The sequence below is a fragment of the Schistocerca piceifrons genome, chromosome 8 (genome assembly GCF_021461385.2).
Source record: "Schistocerca piceifrons isolate TAMUIC-IGC-003096 chromosome 8, iqSchPice1.1, whole genome shotgun sequence".
Taxonomy (NCBI): Eukaryota; Metazoa; Arthropoda; class Insecta; order Orthoptera; family Acrididae; genus Schistocerca; species Schistocerca piceifrons.
The window spans coordinates 449467328-449474968 of NC_060145.1; positions in this window are offsets into that span (position 1 = coordinate 449467328).

Consider the following 7641-nt stretch of genomic DNA (forward strand, 5'->3'; position numbering starts at 1 on the left):
GTGGGGAATGTTAAAGGATATTTGCTATCGTGATCCACCGACAACGCCTGTCAACATGCGTGAGCGCATTGCCAACGCATGTGCGAATATTACGGAAGGCGAGCTACTCGCTGTTGAGAGGAATGTCGTTACACGTATTGGCAAAATTCATTGAGGTTGACGGACATCATTTTGAGCATTTATTGCATTAATGTGGTATTTACAGGTATTTACGCTGTAACAGCATGCGTTGTCAGAAATGGTTCAAATGGCTCCAAACACTATGGGACTTAACATCTGAGGTCATCAGTCCCCTAGACTTAGAACTACTTAAACCTAACTAACCGAGGGACATCACACACATCCATGCCCGAGGCAGGATTCGAACCTGCGACCGTAGCAGCAGCGTGATTCCGGACTGAAGCGCCTAGAACCGCTCGGCCACCGCGGCCGGCGTTCTCAGAAATGATAAGTTCACAAAGGTACATGTATCACATTGGAACAACCGAAATAAAATGTTCAAACGTACCTACGTTCTGTACTTTAATTTAAAAAATCTACATGTTACCAACTGTTCGTCTAAAATTGTGAGCCATATGTTTGTGACTATTACAGCGCCATCTACCACAAAGCGGAAAAAGTAGTCCAACTAAAACATTCATATTTCTTTACGTACTTGAAAGGTGGCTACACTGTGCCACTGCGCCAGAGATTGCGCCAAAGAGTACTATTAAGCCGCCTCCACAGTGCGTGTTAAGATCTCATGGCAGTCAGTGCCTGTTTAGAGTTCGTAGCAGTCAGTGCTTGTTATGAGATTGTAGTAGTCAGTGGTTGTTAAGAGATCGGAGAGGACAGTGTGTGTGTGCGTGGGCAGAGCTCGTGGTTGTCGTGAAGTTGGAGCGAGATGTTGTAGTAAAGAGCGTTGTTTCATGTCTTATGCAGTTATTTGATGGGAGAGATAGCAGATGATATTGTAATGAGTGCATTCGTCAATATATATGAAGGTAAAATTTACAATGTTCGTTTATTTATTTGTGTATCTGAAATAATGTGTCACTACAGGTTCAGTCAACAAAGCATCTGGCTCGTGTTCTTGTATTAGAGTGAATTCTGGTTTTCTTGCGTAATTATAGTTTTTCTAAATTTCTTTGTCACGTCAGTATAATTGGTATTTGAAAATTCTTGCCTTGTTGGAAAAGAACCGTGCCAGATGTGGACGTTGAGTCACACTCCCACATACAGAACAGTTACATTTGTGCTTGGATTTTGTAGGTTTTATAGTTGCTGGGGACTTAATTAATTAACTGTGTTTACGAAAATTTTCTTACATTGTTCTTTGCAGTCAGATAGCGTAACAATTCTAGTCAGGGCCAACCGATTACGAGACTTACGTAATCGGACATACAGTTACTAAAATTAAAATCATTTTCAATCTTATATATATTTAATTAAGCCCCCATGCACGTGGCGACCGCTGCTTCGGATCGTCCCTTGGAATTTTTCTGATTGTGAAAATTGTAGACTGTAGTATTGTTGTAGTAATTTTGAGTTTAGTGATTGTAGTCTGTATTGAGTGTGTAGATTTGGTAATTAGCATTCTTCTAATGGTATTTTTCAAAATTTAATTTTTATTGCCTTGTATACGCGTTTGACAATTTTGTGCAATTATTTCAATTGTTCGATTGATTGTGTTTGAAGGAAACATCTCGTGTGAATAGTCTTGTTGGAGATAAAGAGTCACGGTGTGTAATTTTCGTACAGTGACGAATCTTTCGTATATTTTGTAAATGATTACGCGATCAATGAAAAAGGCAAAAATGATGAATAGTGAGGACGAAATTGTTGACATGGCGAACTCGCCAACAGAGGAAAACTGTATGATGGATAATGAAGTGGAAAACAATGTAATAAGTCGGGAAGACAGTCCGGAACCATTTCAAAATTTTTCTCAATCGGAAAATTCACAGAATCGGAGATTAACGACAGAAGATTCTGAAATAGTATCGAACACAGATAGCCTTACAGCTGTGACGAAGGAAGTTAGTTTTGCGGGAGATGTTAGGGGCGAAAAGAATTCTGAACAATTTAATATGGAGCAGTTGATGAGTGTAATATTAAATTTTCAATCTGAATTAAAAACACAGATAGGAACAATGGAAACACGGATGGGAACAATGGAAACACGGTTTGGATCTGAATTTAAAACAGAGATGGGAATTTTACGGACTGAATTAAAAACTGATATGGGAACAATGGAAACTCGGTTAGGGTCTGAAATTAGAACTGAGATGGAAGCAATGACAACACGGTTATGCTCACGAATAGGGACATGTTTCAAAAATACGAATGACGAATCAAATAATGAAATTAGAGAAGAAGTACAACCGATTTTGAAGGCTCACAATAATAGTTTAATTTCAACAGAAATCAGACAAGAGGAACAGGACAGAGAACGGGAAGAAAATGATCGCGTGATAGTACAAAACTTTTCAGAATTGGATTTACAACATGCAAACGATAAGGAAGAAATAATTGAAAGAAGCGAGGAATCCGTACCAAATGACAGAGTAAATAACTTAACGCAACAGTGTGAACAGTTAACTACTAAATGTGACAATACCGAAACCCGAGTCGCGACACTTACAGAAGACGTAAATAAACAGAAAGAACAATTAAGTGACTCATCAGAGAGAGTTGAAGAGATCTCAGATAAATTGACAAGTGTTAGTTTAGCAGAAGGGTATGAAGAAAATAATTTGTTTCATTTACGGGATGCAACAAGAGAGCGCCAGGCGCGCGAACTTTACAATAATCGACATTCGGACTGGGACAGACGCGGTAGGTCTTTGTCGCCGCGAGGCGAAAACTTTGATTATAAACACTTTTTGACTGTCCGGAAATTTAAGATCTTCCGCAATTCTAAGAATGACATACATCCATGTGCATGGTCAGGTCAATTTGCGTACACACTTCCGCCGGATGTGCCACAAAGTCACAAACTGGAAATTATGTGCAGTTATTAATGTCCTCAGGGGATTCACTACTCTAAGTGAATATGTGCCGTAGCGAGCATAGGGCCCCGAGCTGTAGTGGTGCTATTTCTCTTTTAGTTTTCTGTACCGCTACCTACTCTTTTACTATTCTTTGCATCTGTCAAACCAACTCTTCGACTATCAATTTATCTAGTGAGTAAGTAAACAATAACCGGATATGACTGTTTTACCCAAAAGTGACTTTGGAAATTACCGATTGGACTTACTGTACCTATTGCAGCATTTATTGTAGTTTAAACGAAATGTTACCTGTTTATCTTCGTGACAATATTACTTCATATGTTGACGATATTCTTATTGCTAAACATTCTTGGAGTGAGCACAACAAAATTTTGGACTCATTGTTACGTATCTTTGCAAGAGTTGGCATTACAGTGAACTTAGAAAAATCTGAATTTGGTCGTTCTCAGGTGAAATTTCCCGGTCACATTATTTCTACAGAAGGTATTCTTCCTGATCCAGAGAAATTAGACGCTATTCGTAATTATGCTGTTCCTAGCACAAAACGTGACGTTCGTAGTTTCCTTGGTGTCTGTAATTTTCCTAGACGCTTTGTTAGTTTGGACGATTTGGCCACACCTCGTTTTTGCGATCTATCTGGAAAGTTCTTTTTAAACGAAAATCGGTCGACAACTCTGTTTGGTTAGTTTGTATTCCTGATGAGTGGGTTAATAAGCTGATTTGGTATACGCATCTCAGTTATGCACACTTTGGTCCCCGAAAATGCTTTCACAAATTACGAGAAAATTGTTACTTCAGTAATATGGAAAAACGTATTCGATCTGTTCTTGCAAATGTAAATTATGTCAAATGGCTAAGCCTCCAACGATTTCTCACAGAGCACCGTTGTTTCCCATCATTCCAGCGAAATTAAAGGAGATGGCTGCAGTCGATTTGTTCGGTCCAGTGGTTCGTTCTACTAATGGTTTTGCGTACATTTTCGTAGCAGTGGAGTTGACGTCAAAATATGTGTGTTTTACACCGTTACGCAAAGCAACAGCTCGTTCAGTATCTAATGCTTTCATCAAACATTTTCTTAAAGAAGTTGGTCATGTTGATAAGGTTATATCAGATAATGGATCACAGTTTCGCTCTAAAATTTGGCTTCGTACTTTACAGCGTCGTAAAATTAAACCAATTTTCATTTCACTTTTTCACCCTCAATCTAACGCTTCAGAGAGATGGATGAAGGAAATCAATAAATTGTGTCGACTTTATTGTCATCAGAATCACAGAACTTGGGATCAGTATCTTCATATTTTTCAAAGCATTCTGAATGAACTTTCTAATGACTCAACTTCTTTACCGCCTCTATTGATATTAAAAAATAAAGCACCGACAAATCGCATATCTGAAATCGTTCCTTTTCCGCCTTCACGGAAACTGCGGCATTCTGAAGTTGTCAACCTGGCTCTGCAAAATACTGCATCTGCGGCTGCTAGAAGAGAGAAATCAGCTAAGCGTCCTGGTCGTTTAAAAATCTTGTCAGTTGGTCAAATGGTGTTAGTTAAGTCTCACCGTTTGTCTCATAAAGGAAAAGGCTTGTGTCGCAAATTTTTTCTGCTTTATAACGGTCCATATAGAATTCGCAAAATTATACATGATAACACTGTTGAAGTAGAAACTCTTAAATCTCGACGCTCTAAAGGAATACATCATATATCTAACATAAAAATTTTTGTGGAATAACATACTTTAGAGAAACTAACAGCTACATGTAAACATGCGGAGAGTACAAGGATACCGCGCTGTGTTTTGGGGGCGGCACATACTAAAAGCAACAGTCAAGTCTGCGCGCCGCACAAGGCAGTCGCTGACCGCGAACAATTGCTTCCTACGTCACGCGCCTACAGCTGATCGAGTGCTCAGTGCGAATGCACTGACAGACGTAAACAAATACACAGTCTAATTTCTCCGACTAAATTCTGTATAAAGCTATAAGAACTTGTTGAATTGTGTTATTAACATTCAGTATTTTGCAGGATACGGTTGTATAAAATATTTAAGAACTTCAGGTAAATTCTGTGCGTGTCCGACGTTAAGACGACCTGCTATCGAGAAATTTTCAGGAAGAATGTAATTTCGAAGAAGAAAGTAATTAACTAAAAAAAAGGGGTAACTATTAATTGAGTTTATTTTTCAGGTAACAAATTTCCACTTAGGTACGTACTTTAGACGTAATTTGCTGCTCGCGATTACGTGATTCATACTTTGTGCTAAATTTCATGTTCTATGAATTTACGTGTGAAGCGACGTGCTTGCGTACGTTAACTGAATTTGACAATGATTATTAATGAACTGGGTTGTAACTTGTATATATTATGCATCGCTTGGCTGCACTGCTATTTCACTGATGTCATATTTTTTTTAATTATGTGCCTGCTGTGCTTATTTATTTGAATTATAATTGTAACCTGATTTATTGTGCTGATGTGTTTAGGTATGTAAGTTATACTTTGTCATTTATCTGCTTGCGCCTCCATGTTTACTTGCTAAGATGACATATGAACATTTATTTGCTTATGCTGATATGATGCTAATGACCTGTTTATTACGTAAGATATATGTTTGCTGCTTTTTGCATGGATTACATATTTACACATTTCTGTTTTGTTGCCATAACTGCTCTTTAATTTGGTATATAGAAATGCTGATATACTGTGTATGAACATAGAGTTTAGGTCACATTACTGTATTAATTATAGATTGTTCGCTTGGCAGAGCCTCGTTGTAGGAATTGTGCTGCATCCACTTGTTGACATTCTGTTCTTTACTGGTCTATTTACTCGCTATTGCTTGTTTTGCTTACGCTCAGTGCCTTATATTTTTAAGATAAGAAAATTCACTGCTATAATTCGACGAACGACATTAGTACAAGAAAGTCATAGAAGTCACATGAGCTGAGGTTTTATAGAAGCTGTATAAATTTATGCTAATAGGAAGGAAGCTAACGACATGACAGACCAAAACTAGGTTTAGACCATTAACAATTATTACACTGCATTTTTCGTGAGCAATTGAAATAGGAAGTGACACTTGACACAAAAAATACTCCACATGTTTGCTTCTGCTATGATTCTTGAAGTGGTGTACACACTGTGAAATATTATGATGATTCACACTCCGTAATCGTACTTAATTACTGAGAGTTATTCGAACTAAGTCTGTTAGAGGTCAGGTATGCATTTCTTTTATTTAATGATGGACAAGGAACCAAAATGTATCTTATAATTTATAATGAGTAGAAAATTTGGGTCAGATGGATTACACAGAGGTTGTGTGTGGACACTGTGTCTTCGGATTGTATGGGATACTGAATTGAAGTTGCATTATGTATCGACGTATTGAAGAAGTATTAGTGACGTATTGAGATTATGTGATAATGAGTAGAAAATTTGGGTCAGATGGATTACACAGAGGTTGTGTGTTGACACTGTGTCTTCGGATTGTATGGGATGCTGAATTGAAGTTGCATTAGGATTTTATCTGTACTTGTTCGAGGAGACTGACTAGAGGAAAGAGTTGTGTTGGAAGTGAGATGATATTGGCAATAAGGTTCACATTTATCGACGTATTATTGAGGTATAGAGATTATATGAAGTTGATGAGAGGTAAGGTAAATGATATTGATGATAAGACGTATTGAAGAGGTATTATTGAGGTATGATTATTGGAGTTTTGGTGTATAAGAGGTAAAGTAAGTGAGGAGCATATTTTTTTTGTTGGTCTTATGGAACAAGGAGGATGAAGAGAGCAGACTAGAACACTAAAGTAGAAGGAAGATAGTCTATACACACACTTTGTTAAATCACTAAGCAGTATATACTTTTTTTTGAAGAGAGGAAGTAATTGCATATCTTGGCTCACTGACAGTTGTTCAACAACAGTACATTTTGATCTGGCTTGGCAAACATTGGTCTTGACATGATGACTATGACGTTGACTAACTATTATTGACTATTATACATTGCTGTCAGTACTAGTTGATACACATGATGAACATCAGATTTTGACAGAATTACATTTACACAATTAACACTATTCAGTTACACAGTAGTACTTAATGTGGATGAAAGATGAATGAGTGTGTTTTGTGTGTTTTCCTTTCCTAATCCTAACCACCTATCTCAAAATATTATTTTATTTGTTGGTAGTGGCTTGCACTGACACCCATGAATATTATAGGTTTACTGGTATTTGTGTATTGTAATAGTTAATAGGACAATTATCTGATATCATTTGTGTGTTTGTTATGATTTGTATGTTACTGTAAAAGCATTTGTATGTGCATTCAAACTATTGTTCATGCCTGAACTGTCTGATTAGTGAAGATAAATATTCTGAACTGTTACCTGCACTTTTCAATATGATGTGTGACATTTGGTCGTGTTTAATTTCTGCTGATGAACAGTGTGATCAGTGCTAGTGAATTTTATCGAACTGCTTCTACTGAAAAGATGTCCCCTGTTGCTGTGTGCACCTGATCAACATTGCTGATGCCACAGATGGAACTGCTTCTACTGAAATAATGTCACTTGTTGCTGTCTGCACCTGCTCAACATTGCTGGGTGCAACTGATGGACTGCTTCTACTGAAATAATGTCACTTG